Source organism: Myxocyprinus asiaticus, chromosome 41, assembly GCF_019703515.2.
Source record: "Myxocyprinus asiaticus isolate MX2 ecotype Aquarium Trade chromosome 41, UBuf_Myxa_2, whole genome shotgun sequence".
NCBI lineage: Eukaryota > Metazoa > Chordata > Actinopteri > Cypriniformes > Catostomidae > Myxocyprinus > Myxocyprinus asiaticus.
The window spans coordinates 14,387,533-14,403,156 of NC_059384.1; the positions used below are offsets into that span (position 1 = coordinate 14,387,533).

The following is a 15,624-nucleotide window of genomic DNA, read 5'->3' on the forward strand; positions in this document are numbered from 1 at the left end:
ATACAATGAAAGTGAATGGTGACTGAGGCTGCCATTCTGGCCAACATCTCTTTTTGTGTTCCATGGAAGAAAGTCATACAGATTTGAAACATCATGAGGGTGAGTAAATGATGACAGAATTTTCATTTTTTGGTGAACAATCCCTTTTAGGCTCATATAACATTCTTACATTCTAAGAAATATTCACATCTTGTGCAGAAGCCATTGATAGACTCCAGCTTCATGTAAAATTCTCATTGTGGGTGATAAAAACAATTTCTTTCTTTGAAAAAGCATAGTGTTGTTGCTAGAGATTATATTGCAGGCAGACAAGACACTTGCCCCCCAACCAAAGGGATATTGACCTACTGGGAAAGTGCTGGCAGTGCACTTGCATGTTAAAACAGCTTGAAAGTTATGGAGGGACTGGGAAAAGCTCTCATGTGGGACAAACAGCAGAGAAGGGCTTCACACTAGGCAATGCATGCAAAATTGACAAGAGGATGTGGGGGGAAAAAAGGGGCAGGGCGAGGATGAATAAAACAAATCATGGTGCTTGACTGGAGGTGATTCGAAAAATTCTTTGTCTTCATTTACGGTTGAGAATAATATAACGTCCCGACAGGAGGGCAGGCTAGCGAGGAGGCTCCAGTCACACGCAGGGGATAAAAAATTAATTAAGAGATGAGAGAAAGAAGAAAGAATGGATTGAAAATAAATACGGGCTGCAATGCCAAACAGTAGTGTTGTTGTTTCATTGTGAGCCCACTGTAAAAAATTGATCATACCCTGCCTCGGAGAATTTAACTTAGTTTTTTTTGTGTTTGTATTTCGAGAGAAACTTTGTCTGAAAAGCCACATCTGTGCCCTTTTTTAACTAGAATATGTGAGAAAACTGATGGCAGATGGGCCAGTATGGACAAGTAGACCCACCACCATGATAAAAGACAATGGGCCTGGGCTTAAGCCTATTAACAGTTGGCAATGTGGGGGCCTTTACCCTGGGACCTAAACGGCCCCCATGCCACACCTCAGCTGCCTGTTAGATTGAGCCACTCCTGGACCGGCGCTGCTCTAAACTGTGATGTGATGCTTTCTTGAGCGGATTCATTTCCACCCTCTGCTAAGTGGACAGGGGTTTAACTGGAAACATATTACCTGTCATGGAAAAGTGTTTTCACGTGCTGTGACACAGTCCAGACATGGTCAGACAGGCAGAGGGGTGTTTGGGGTGTACGCTATGGGTATGTACACTGTACTGCCTGTGCTGATAGACTCTGGGTGCTTGGTCTCTGCCTGATAAGACGGTTTATACTGAACTTGTGTGGGCTGAACTGGATGGCCCTTTTCACGTTACATTTGTTTTTGTTGGGTTCAGATATTACACTTCTATTTGTATGAATGCATTTAAAGTTCAACATGTTAGGAATGGTAGAATAGAGCAGTCCCTCCAGGAATTTGCGATCTTGCGATTGTAAGAATCTATGCAAATTCAACAAGCAAAGTCAAATTTCCACAATTTTTCTCCATAAACTGTGAATCTGAGGTAATTCAGTTGCTTTTCTCCATATTGACAGTGGCAAAACAGGTCTCAAAAAGCTTGAAGCAGTTGAGACATATCCTACTGCACAGTCGCCATTGTTTCCTCGTCACATCTCCTCCTCTGTGTCACTGCGCGTCATTAACCCTGCATATATGAACACTCAGGGACCAAGAACATTTGCCATTTCATGAATATTAAAGTGAAACCAAAACATTTTGCGTTAACTATCGAAAGCCTTGCCTAAACTTTGAAACAGAGTGTGTACTTCACAGCTAGCGTTTATTGGTCAAACACTCTTCAGGCGCTGCTCTAAATGATCTGAGGTGAGGGTTGGTGACGGCTTCAGTTCATTTGGATCGGAAAATGAGACTCAATAGTACAGTGTGATTAGAATTCAAAGTGCTCAATAATCGCAGTTCTCACATAATTGCGGTTAAATCAAATAATCATGATCAGGTGATGTAATAATCATGACAGGCCTAATATTGAATCCTTATTTATGTTTTCAGTTTTCAGTTTTATTGTAGGTCTACTATTTTAACCTTAAAGGTGCTGTATGTAATATTTTTACTGTACTAAATCATAAAATGACCATAATATGTCATTAGAGAATTAGGAAACATGCTAAGTTGAAATACTGGCTTCTCCGATAACAATGCTCCAGCCAATATATTCTACTTTGAAGTTTCCTTTCTGGGCTGGAATTTCTGTTTATGTTTTGGTCTGTGTGATCCTGCCCACTGCCCACTCACCAGTAGTACTTCGACACTGCCGGGTTGCCAGATTTGAACAAGTTTGCAGGCAAACAACACTGCATGCTGCAGCCATGGAAGCCAGCAAACGAACTGGATTAGTGATAACAGATTCCACCCGTCCTAAAACGCCTCTCCATCCATCTAAAAACCACCATGACCAGAGGCATAGTAAAACAAGGATAAATATTGGAGATGCCTTTGGAAGATGGAGACAGCTTAAAGCACAGAAATCCTTTAAAACGGATCCTGTTGCGTGTCCTCATTCTGGCAACCCGCATGAGCTTCGAGTCTGGGGCGGGGCAGACAACTCTCTAATATTTTTAATTTGGACTTTAGTACCCATTTCAAATACTTGTTCTTACATATAGCACCTTTAAAGTGTATTTCATAGCCTCAGGCAGAAAAATGTTATAGAAAAATAATTAAGAGTCTTCCATTGAACTCATAGTGGCCATATCACAGGTTTCATCTCTTAAATGGATTTAAATTTTGTGTGTATTTATATCTTTTTTCTTAATAACTGCATATATTTAGTTGTTATGCATTAAAGTGATCCTGTCATTGACCCAAATTCCACAAGTTTACTTAGATTATTTGTGAGTTTTCACTGCAAAATAAAACACACACACACACACACACACACACACACACACACACACACACACACACACACAAACACTACAAATGGCAATGCAATTTTTGAGGAAAGCTGCAGTAAATTCAGACATTTTGGTCCACAATAATTAGAAAAAATTGCCACGAACTCCTGGCTGGACTGATTGAGGCACCGTCTGTCTCTTGTTCTTTGTTGTGGACTTGTAGTGATGGGCTAACAATAGCTGTTAGGATTTTGGTTGTGTTTCAGAGCATGTCCCATTGAAATTGAACAGAAACAGTGGGACTAACACTGTGTCTAAATATGCGTACTTCCCTGCTACACATTATGCCAAAAGCAGTCAAATGAGTAAAATGTTCAAATACTCAGTATTCGTGATTCAGTAGGCGAACCATATTCAGATTAGGTGCATCTGATTCTGAGAAGTAAATGAGTCAAATTCAGTGTATAGTATGAAAGTATGGGAATTCAGACACAGACTTATATTTTTTTCCCTTTTTAAAATTATAATATATATATATTTTCATATTTTTTATAAATATATTAAATATATATAAATATATTTTATATTGAAATATATTTAATGAAATATATTTTAAATGTAATTATATATTTTTAAATACTATAAATAATTACATATATTTGATAATATATATTTTATAAATAAATATTATTTTATAATTTGTAAATGGACACACTTATTTTCAATTTGAACAAATACTTTATTGTCGCACTTGAAAAATGTTTGCTGTGGTGAAGCTGTGGTAGTCTGACAAACTACTTGACAGCAGAAATCTGCCTGTTACTTTACTAGAGCGGCTGTCGGCCAGTGAGTCACTTCTTGCATGATGTATAAAGGTGTGAGGTTTTTAAAAAAGTCAGAGCACACCAGGGTGTTTTTTTTACTTTGAAGAGCATGTGGACCTGCTCAGTTTCAAATTGGCTAATGTATTGCAATACATCGGTCACACTAATATAAATTGTTTGGAGGCTGGGACTGGCATCTGAAAAGACAGGAGAGCTATGAGGTCATTAACTCTGTCCTCACAGTTGGGAGTAATTTTAGGCAAAACCCACTCTCTGGCCCATCTTTAAAAAAGCAGACCATGATAAATAGTTTTGTCAAAATGTCTGCAAATTTGCCCTCTCTAACTGGAATTTCTCCATGATTTATTTGACCTAATGATTTAGAACATTGCAATTGCTCCACCCCAAAGGCAATTTCAGAGGCTCACTGGGCCGATTTAAATGGTCTGTGGTTACTCTTCCACCCCCGTCAACACCTCCACCTCCCCAAACAGAGGCTGGTAAGATGCACCTTGCTGTGGTGGATGGCGCTCACAAAACAACACATGAATGCACAAGGGTCTCTGTGGAGGCCACATCCAGGGGCTGAGGTGGCAAAAGCTTGAAATGATGCTGTGAGCAGGACTGTGAAGGATGTCTATGCTGATTTTATTGAGATGACCGGATGCTTTTCGGAGAGCCAAGGGCGCACTCACGGTCTTATTGCACGGGGAACTTGTGTGCATCAGAAGAACAGGTAGCAGTCATAAGAAAGCAAGGGTCAGCATCGTAGTCAGTCTCCTACTGCTGAAGCAATTTCACTCTGTGTTTTGATGAGTGTTATGGGCCATCCTCCCTGATTTGATGCCCTGTATTTGATGCAAAACCATAAAATAGTGTTTTTTGTTTTGAGTAGTTTTCTGCTAAAGAATTTCATCATGGTTCCATTTACTTTTTTATGCTTTGCAAATGTCCAAAATGGGCTTCTGACTCACTTGTTATACACCGATCAGCCACAACATTAAAACCACCTGCCTAATATTGTGTAGGTCCCCCTCGTGCTGCCAAAACAGCGCCAACCCGCATCTCAGAATAGCATTCTGAGATGCTATTCTTCTCACCACATTTGTACAGAGCAGTTATCTGAGTTACCATAGACTTTGTCAGTTCGAACCAGTCTGGCCATTCTTTGTTGACCTCTCTCATCAACAAGGCGTTTCCATCTGCAGAACTGCCCCTCACTGGATGTTTTTTTTTTTTTTTGGCAACATTCTGAGTAAATTCTAGAGACTGTTGTGTGTGAAAATCCCAGGAGATCAGCAGTTACAGAAATACTCAAACCAGCCCATCTGGCACCAACAATCATCCATTCGATTATCTAATCAGCCAATCATGTGGCAGCAGTGCATTGCATAAAATCATGCAGATACGGGTTAGGAGCTTCAGTTAATGTTCACATCAACCATCAGAATGGGGAAATATTTTGGACTGTGGCATGATTGTTGGTGCCAGATGGGCTGGTTTGAGTATTTCTGTAACTGCTGATCTCCTGGGATTTTCACACACAACAGTCTCTAGAATTCACTCCGAATGGTGCCAAAAACAAAAAACATCCAATGAGCGGCAGTTCTGTGAATGGAAATGCCTTGTTGATGAGAGAGGTCAAAAGAGAATGGCCTTACTGGTTTAAACTTACAAAGTCTACGGTAACTCAGATAACATAACCACTCTGCACAATTGTGGTGAGAAGAATAGCATCTCAGAATAGCATTCTGAGATGCGGATTGGCACTGTTTTGTTGGCATGAGGGGGATCTACACAATATAAGGCAGGTGGTTTTAATGTTGTGGCTGATCGGTGTGTATATATACACTCACTAAGCACTTTATAAGGAACACCTGTACACCTAATTATTCATGCGATATTGTAATCAGCCAATCGTATGGCAGCAGTACCATGCAGAATATCATGCAGATATGGGTCAGGAGCTTCAGTTAATATTCACATCAACCATCAGAATGGGGAAAAAATGTGAACTCAGTGATTTCAATCGTGGCATGATTGTTGTTACCAGATGGGCTGGTTTGAGTATTTCTGTAACTGCTGATCTCCTGGGATTTTTACGCACAACAGTCTCTAGAGTTTACTCAGAATGGTGCCAAAAACAAACAAAAAACATCCAGTGATCGCCAGTTCTGTAGACAGAAATGACTTGATGAGAGTGGTCAACGGAGAATGGCCAGACTGTTTCGAGCTGACAGAAAGGCTATGGTAACTCAGATAACCACTCTGTACAATTGTAGTGAGCAGAATAGTATCTAAGAATGCACAACAGGGGGCCTGGGTAACTCAGTGGTAAAGACGCTGGCTACCACCCCTGGAGTTCGCTAGTTCGAATCCCAGGGCGTACTGAGTGACTCCAGCCACGTCTCCTAAGCAACCAAATTGCCCCGGTTGCTAGGGAGGGTAGAGTCACATGGGGTAACCTCCTCGTGATCGCTATAATGTGGTTCGTTCTCGGTGGGGTGCTTAGTGAGTTGAGTGTTGTTGCAGCGGTGGATGGCGTGAAGCCTCCACACGCGCTATGTCTCCGTGGCAACACGCTCAACAAGCCACGTGATAAGATGCGCGGGTTGACGATCTCAGACGCGGAGGCAACTGGGATTCGTCCTCCGCCACCCGGACTGAGGCGAATCTCTATGTGACCACAAGGACTTTAAAGCACATTGGGATTTGGGCATTCCAAATTGGGAGAAAAAGCGGATAAATCCACAAAAAAAAAAGAAAAAAAAAAAGAATGCACAACACATCAAACCTTGAGGTGGATGGGCTACAACAGCAGAGGACCATGCCAGTCACTTTATTAGGACCATAGTGTTCCTAATAAAGTGCTCAGTAAGTGTAAATATAATGTTAGGTTGGGATATATCAACTTTAGAGTGACATGAGTGTGGGTATATGACAGAATTTTAAGTTTAAAGCACATTATTTGTGGAAGCTGCAACATGATTGGAGTAACTACATTTAGACATGTGAATGTATACTTTCTGCCACAACAATTTAGACTAACACTTTTACCTACAATAATCATGCAACTTAATATGTAGATATTTTTAATATGACTTTTAATGGGCTTAATATGATATGTTTAGTTTTCCTGTAATAATTTATTGGGAAATTATTTATCTGTGACACTATTTCTGAAATTGAGTGCTTTTAGTGTTTATCAAATGCATTTTATTAGAGAAAAAAATCAGTTGTTATAATATTTCTAAAAGACAAAAGATTTGATTTTCTTTTATAGCCACTGTCCCTTTTAACTATTGTTCTTCATTACAGTATATGTTAGAAATGACCCGAGAACTAGTTAGATGTGAACATGGCACAGCAGCGTGACTTTCAAACAGACCCGTGGCATGTCATTATCTATTAAAGGCTCATCTTTCAGATGTGTTTGCACTTCAGTGAAAGCGAATTATTTACCTTCATCCCTGAAAAACTGCCTCCAGGTACATACAGCCACACAAAGGTTGCATTATTTTTTACAAAAGCCAAGGGTAAAAAGCCATGATCTTCTAATTTCATCCCTGCTGCGCAAATGAAATAAGTACTGGAAACACTGCAGACAAGTTCTTAAGAACTTTGCTGCTGTTAATTTTATTTTAATTTATTAGCATATATTTCCAGGAGGTATTTACGCTAATGAGGACTCTGCAAGCAGATGGGTGATCTTTATACAATCTGTCAGTAAATTATTGATAATTTGGAATATACTTTTTAGGGAAGACAATGGTGCACTCAGTCTCTTTACAGTTGAACAAGGTGATCTGTCTGCCACCGCATTTATTTGTAGCTCAGGCTGCTGTTTTGCTAAAGCCAGACTCTGTTGTTTGTGGGAAGGCCATGTGTGACTACACAAGTGCACTGGTAATACATTTTCTTCTGCATAAGCATTCAAATCTGGCTTTGTGCTGCAAGCAACTGTTTTCATTACTGCACTCAGGTTTGTAATGAAAGGGTGGAAAGCCACAATATACTGCAAAATGTAACTAAACAAAAATTTATTGAAAATATGTTTAATTCATAAATTACACTGGCATCTGTGTGATTCCCCTCAGAGTGAACCATAGGGCCTCTCTTTTGCTTAAGGTCTCATTATGGTTTGTTGATTGTGCAGAATTGGAGAATACCATAACAGTTACGGGAAAGAACCCTAATCGGTCAAACCCCAGTTGGCAGTGATGATTGTCCAATAAAGTGTTGAGCTGGGTTGAAGCCAAAGGCCACTGTTTTTCAGTAAGCCATGATTAACACCTCCCGATACAGACAATAATAGAACAGAAAAATATGGCTTCTCCCATGATGTACTGAAACTATGCAGAGAGATACTTTAGCCCTGTTAAAAAGACCAGCGTTGCTGGTCACCACCATATGTTGTGTTTTGGATGCTGGTCCCGAGCATGGTATTTTGGTATGCTGGTTACCCTACGAGGCTGCCTAACTAGATTAATCAGCAAGGCCTCCCTTTGTCAGAGAAACAGACAATGCTGGTTGAGCAGCATTTTTCTTTTCTTTTTTTTTGCTAATGAACCAGACTTAACACTGTGAATTCGATTCATATGGTAACATTATATTTCAGTTATAATGTCCCTTTTGCTTAAATATGAAATAAATTCTAATGCTGTTAATTATACAGAGGACCTTCTTACTAGATACATTTCGAATATATACATTTTACAAATTGTATTAGTTTTTCATCATTTTGGCTTTAAAAAAATAAATTGCATAATTTGTACTATTTACAAGTATTTATATTGATTTACTGAACATCGGCTAAAACGTTACTGTCTCTTTAACAAAAAACAGCATTTGTGTAAAGAGCGTCTGTAGATACGCATATGTTAACGAGAGAGGACTTGAATGCATGATTAGAATTAAATGTTTATTTTATTTATTTTTTTGATCAACAAATGACTGTAGAGAACCGAAAGGGTATTAAAAGAGAGATTTTTCAATGACAAATGGGCGTGGATCTTGTCTTTGGACACACATTACAAGAAACAACTTTTACTCTCAACACACAGTGAAAGGACCACACTGCTAAATACTTCAGCAATATACTGCACAATTACTCAGCTTGGTCTTATGAAATTTATGTGAACATGACAACATTTTTGCAGTTCAAAATTTACATGCTATACATCACATTTGGCTGCAGATTTCTAGTAAAATGTCCAGCTGGGGGCACCAAAAGCATGTAAAATGGTGTTGTATTCAGATGTGGTTTTAAGGTGTATTTTAGATGGATATTTTTAAAACATACCTCCATAACCTAAAACTTTGACCTGAACTTAACCAATGGTGTTTTAAAATATAAATGAGATGTTTAAAAAAGACATCCTTACCAAATCAACGCCTAAACTTAACCATTAGTGTTTTAAAGTATATATATGATAGTGATGTCCAGTTCGTGAACGAATCGTTCTTTTGAACCGGTTCTTTTTAGTGAACGAGTTGAACTAGTTCACCAAATCAGATTGAATCGTTTGAAACAGTTCGCGTCTTGAGTCAACACTGATCCACAAGTTACTCTATCTTAACCTGTCTCTCAGATGTGCCTGACACTCCGAATCGAAATGAACCGATAACCGGGAATAATATGATCCTAGAACTGGTGGTATCTGCTTTTGCCAACTCTTCTTTGCAATTAACCTCTCCAACTAGTTCACAAATCGGACTGAACGCTCGGGTCGCAACAGCTCTCGAGTCAACAGTACAATGAGTTGCTCGTAACAGTTCTCAAGTCAACAGTACACTGAACTGAGAATCGCCTCTTTTGGAGGTGTCTGACATACTGAGAACCGATGAGCTGCTGACTATGAGCATGTGTGTGATTAAGGGGTGAAATGTATGTTTCAGGTGTATTTTGCTGAACAACAGAGAGTGTAACAAATAAAACATACTAGAAGTATGCTTATGACTTGATTGTATTACCATTTATCAACGTATGAAGATGAACCAGTCAACAGCTCTCGAGTCAACAGTACATTGAGTCGTTTGCAGCAGTTCTCGAGTCAACAGTACACTGATCCGAGGACAGCAGCTCTTGAGTCAACAGTACATTGAGTCGAGGACAGCAGTTCTGGAGTCAACAGTACACTGATCAGAGAACAGCAGCTCTTGAGTCAACAGTACACTGATCCGAGGACAGCAGCTCTTGAGTCAACAATACATTGAGTCGAGGACAGCAGTTCTCGAGTCAACAGTACACTGATCCGATGACAGCAGTTCTCGAGTCAACAGTGCACTGATCCGAGGACAGCAGCTCTTGAGTCAATAGTACATTGAGACGATCACAGCAGTTTGTGAGTCACCAGTACACTGATCTGAGAATCGCCTCTTTCGGACATAATACTGAGAACTGCTGATCAGTGAGCAGCTGATGAGCATGCGTGAATCAAGGACTTGAATGAGGGGGCGAAGCGTTCAGTCGAGAGAAGTAAACACATTTTTCTATTGAGTATTGTGCATGCAGATTATATCTGAAGTTGTGATGAGCTGGATCATGGTTTCTGTAAAAAAGGGTGAGTTGATTAAGACTAGTTTAATCACTTTTTATACTTTTTATGTGTAGAACATCCATGTTTGTATATCAGTGTCAGTATTGGGTGCTTTAGGTGCAAAACTTTAATGTAGGATGTATTGTAAGATCACTGAATGAAACACCGATGACAATAAACACCCTTATTATTATAACTTCATGAAATAAAATGTTATAATCAGCAATATGCCCTTACATATGGCTTTATTGAATGTGTTTGTGCGTGTATTCTACGACACCGCCGTATTAGCATTATATATAGTGACATCATTACGTGATGACGTAAATGAACTGGTGAATTGTTTTTTGAACCAGTTCATTGAAACGAACCATCTGAAAGAACCGGTTTGCGGAAAAGAATCTGACTTCCCATCACTAATATAATAAGTTAAAGACATCCTTACCTTATCAATGCCTAAATCTAACCATTAGTGTTTTAAAATGCTGAATCAAAATGAAAAGAAATATTTCCTGAAGCAACCACGTCATTTCGTGCCGCTTTCTATGACTCTATATTGTGATATGTCAGCTTGGGTTCATGGCTGGACTTGAACCACAGTCCTCTGACTCTAAGTTCAATGCCCTATCAGGTGAGCTACTGCATAAGCTATTTGAATTGGAATAAGTATATATACATAGGTGAGTCTGTAATAAAAGCATTAAAATGTATTGTTTTTCAAAAGATGTGTTTGAGGAAAAGTGTGTGGATATCATAAATTAGCAGGTTCTGAGTAATAGAGAGAAAAAAATAATTTATAAAGTCATAATCAGCCATTTAAGTCATGTTTTGAGTAAAAGTGAATAAAACACAAAGTTGTTGTAGCGCCTCTAGCATTCATTTCTCCTGGAAACTGCAGGGAATTGTACCTGAAGACACACATAACAAGTTTTGCAAAAATGTATATAGAGTCACGTTTTCACTATGAGACCAGGTTGCAATTACTAGTGAGTGAAACGTAAATATCAGCTAGTTGCCAAGTTTATACAGTTTAGTCACATAGCGCGAAATTTGGTTGTAAATGCGAGTGATTTCCTCTAACTGTAGTGGAGGGTTGCGCACAGAGTAAAGGATTGATCTTGAGATTTAAGAATCAATCAATCAAGATTGTTTAAATGAAGATCGCAATGCATCGGAAAATCTATATTATTACCCATCCCTGCTATCTCCTATCCCAAACCCTCAACCTATCTGTCAGTTTAGTAGAAATTTAATTTTAGAGTGAAAACTCTAAAATCACACTCACCATTGTGTATGTGAACAACATGATTATTTCCTGGTTCCCATGGGACCAGAACCTGTGTTATGATGTTGCTTGCGTAACACACTCTCAGTAGCACTAGAGGGAAAGGTGACCATAGTTGAAATAATGCAAAAAATTTCTAAATGGGGTTTTGCTCTTGTCAGTAATTCGGCAGTATAGGGGAAATTTGAGGGTACATTAACTTTTCTGAAGCTGCTTTTCGATTTCCTGTGTGACGTTGGGTAAACAACATGGCAGTGCTGGTCCACCAACTAGACCAGCACAAAACCAGCTCAATCTAGAATGGAACAGCATGGGAAATCACTTCAGCGATTGTGAAGCTCTGTTTCCTTGTGTATATATAAGCTCCAGGTGAAAGTGACGTGTCAAAATAAAAGCTCTACCTTGTTCATTCACAAATTATTATTTTTTTATTTAGCTATGTATCATTGTATATAAAATATAAATGTGCATATCAATTAAAATGATTAGGTTTCCTTCTCCCTTGTTAATTTAGTGAAAAAATGAGGAAACATGCCTTCATTATTTTTAAATAGATGTTTATTCAAAGCCTTTTAAAGGGGTCATGAAGTGCTATTTTTTTATAATTGTATTATATTCCCTGAGGTCCACTGATAATGTTAGGAAAGTTTTTTTTGCACCAAAACAGTCACAATTTAGTAATATATGATTATTTTCCACCCTGTTTTTGGCCCTCTGTCTGAAACGCTCGGTTTTGGCCTAAGCGCCTCCTTAAAACTTCAACGTAAACACCCACTGTTCTGATTGGCTTACATCATGCAGCCCCTCGAATTCAGCAAACTCAGTCGGAAGAACATTATAAAACAAAATTGCAGGGTTTACACATAACGCACCTCAAACACAACTGTTAACACTCAACACCATAAACTATCAAACAGCCATAACATTTGAAATATTCATGAATGAAACGGTTTACTTAAATTTTTGAAGTGTTTTAACTCCCCCCTCCTTCAATAACAGTTCCTTTGCAAAGCTTGAATCGTATTTTGTCTGTTCACAAGCAATCCATGCTGACATGAGCCGAAAAAAACGCACATACATAGTCCAAAGAACGGTGAAATTACGCAGTGAGGTGCACATTGGTGGAAACACACCAAAATGGTCGAAGACGTCCATCGTCGATCGTCAAAGATGTCCATTGTCAAAGACATCCTATGTTTACGTACACCAACAATTAAAAATAGCGCAGATGGATGAAAGAAAGCATCCGGGGACTGACTGGGAGTGAGCGATGCTTTGCCGAAGCAACGGCACAAAACACAACATTAGAGATCTTTTATGTTATTATGAGAATTGTAAAAATATTTTTCATTATATTTTTCTTTATGAAACTGTGGTGGGACGCCACAATCTAGGTAATTAATGGGAAACACTGTATTGAATCTAATTGGCTACAATGGCTGGATAAAATTATGCTTCATCTGACTTAAAAAAAAATCACTTTTGAGCCATTTTAGAGCAAATGCATAATTATAGAGAGATATAAATCGAATATCGTCTGCTGGAAATTAGTGACTTTGTGGCAGGGTGTATTTACAACTGCCAGCATTTATCACCAATAACATGTAAGAGTTTTATATGTAAATTAGTTTAGGAATCTTGGCCGCGTTTGACCACCATTATATGAAGGATAAATGACAAACGATCAGAGTAGAAATCTGAATAAAAATTCGCTACCATTAAATATGTAATACAACAGGCTCGATGTATCTGCTCACAATTTATATGTAAGGGATTTTAGCTTAAGAAGGGAATTATGATTAATTCGGGGAACACTGAAAGAATTAAGGTGTATGTCTGATCACTCAGCCATGCTGAGTTGATATGACACATCTGTTAACTCTTTAGAGTAATACTATTCTCATGGCCATTGAAAAAATATGTTGAAATTTTGTTCGAGCACGGAGCGCAGATCTTTTAAGAATCAATTGATGAGATTATTTATCAAAATATACCACAGTCAAGTTCTCTTTAAATACAAACAAGACTTTATTTCTAATCTACAACATAAAAACTAAACTAACACACATAGACAAACATACAAACAGGTTGGTGAAAGAGCTGCAACAGAAGGTGAATTGAGATGATCTGTAATGGAGAAAATTTAACTTTATGGAGTCTATAGGCCAAGCCCTGAGAACCATCAATACTTAATTTATTATACCTCGATTTGCAATCTGGTTACCCGAAGTATTTAAATAAAACACCAGCACTTTCTAGCAAATGTCTGGAGGTGTACTTGCGTTTCAAGCATTGCTTTGGTTCTTTGGCTGTTTGGCTGTGTCCGTAGAAAGTTCTGGTTGTTCTCTGTCAGTGTTTTTGGATGCAGGATGGTTCGGTGCTGGAATGGTCAGGCGGGGCTTTAAAGCGAGGCCTCCCGCAAGGGAGACTCATGACTCCCCGTCACGTGTGTAAGTCGTAGTGCAGAGAAGAGAACTCCTCTCGGAACTTTACGTTCCGAGCTTTCCTGAACTCTACTTTGTGCAGAACCTGGGCAGAGTGTTGCCAAAGCAAAGCCAGACGAAGAAGGGCTAAGAGAAGAGCAAGAGCCAAGAGAGAAGAGAGAAAAAGAGCAGAAGAAGAGTTCGTCCTAGGCAGGGAGGTTTTGTTGAGTTGAGGTTGGCCGCACCCCAAAGGTGTCTTGAGCCAATCATAAGTGTCTTTTGGTGGGTCACATGGACATTTCTGTCCTCCCCTCAAGATAATTAATTTATGGCCCATTGTGTTTCTCGCTCAAAATAGGGCGTTAAATATGTTAAATCGTGAACTTTTATATCTTAAATAAAACAAATTATAACAATAAAATTAATTCAGCCATTGCTCTCCTCATGGGAAAATAAACCTTCACATACCAGACACGATACATTTGCTCTGATAAATAGTTAACTAACTATTTTAACATGGATAATACAAGATTAAAATTCATAATCAGCAATTTCTCAGTTATAAAAGTGATTACACCTATTTTAAAGGTTACATCAGGCTACAATAATTTGTGTAAGATAAATATTTACTATCAAAAATAGATTGGGCATTGTGCAGTGTAGAATGATGATGCAATAGAGTCTTTTAATAGTGTTATAGTTCATATTGTTTGTATATGCAAACTGTAAAATTGTCTTTTGAAGAGATAAGAAAAACAGAAGTTTGTGTCCAACTAAAAACAGTTCAACAGTTCATATCCAGTGTGTGTCTGTTCAGTCTCTCTGTCTTGAACAATGAGTTTTAGCATGTGATGGTCGTGCTTTCACAGAGAATGTCTCGTGCTCCCTTATTAGTCTATTTTTTAAGTGTAAATTGGTTATATTGAAGATCAAAAGATTTCCAAGGGCTTCATAGAAGAGTAGTCCCTCAGCAAATGGCCAGTCATGTGATGACCAGTAACGTTTAGGGCATTTCTGATTTACATCATGGACGAGGAGGGGTCTTGGTGCGTCCAAAGAACTCAAGATGGTTGACACTCAACAGAACAGCTTTTCTTGGCTCTTTTCAGGCATCTTTAACTCACTAACGCCCGGTTTTGGTAGACTTTTTGGTGTTAGCAGGCAGAGCCTATAATTTAAAACACTGAGGAATTTCGGGGGCCTCTCTGTGTCTTAGTTTTGGTAACTTGGAAGTAAATATTAGTGTAAATCCTAGATTTAAGTAGTTCTGATTTTGAAGAGGTTAATTCTTCCTAATTTCCTTCTGCCTGGTTACTCAGATTCTACAGTTACTAGGCTGAAAAATATCAAAATATAATTTTTTAAGCCATATCGCCCAGCCTTAGTTGAATGTAGACATAGAAGGTAATGAAGTCGTCTTCATGGACCTACTGAACATATCTGTCTGTATCGAGCTGGTTTGAATGGTAGACATCTGGTCTTACAAGTACAGTCTATAGTATAAAGCCAACAGCTAAAGGAGCTTCAATATGTACCTGTTTAGAATGCCCTACAACTCTCCTTTAATGGCTGCATCGATAAAGCTATTCCTTTTTTTAATCCCTATTTTTTTCTTGCATGGATTTGTAATGAGCTCTTAGTCAGACAAAGGCAGTGTAACGCAGAGTATCTGTGGTT

The 15,624-nt window shown here is 38.6% G+C and overlaps 1 long non-coding RNA gene across 1 annotated transcript in view; it reads left to right on the forward strand.

Moving 5' to 3' along the window:
* The first annotated feature begins 10,088 nt into the window (after nt 1-10,088).
* LOC127432100 (uncharacterized) overlaps nt 10,089-15,624 on the forward strand; it is a 62,667-nt gene continuing 57,131 nt past the window's right edge. Inside the window, exon 1 of the long non-coding RNA XR_007895694.1 lies at nt 10,089-10,263. This is a non-coding gene — a long non-coding RNA (uncharacterized LOC127432100). The remainder of the gene's footprint in view (nt 10,264-15,624) is intronic.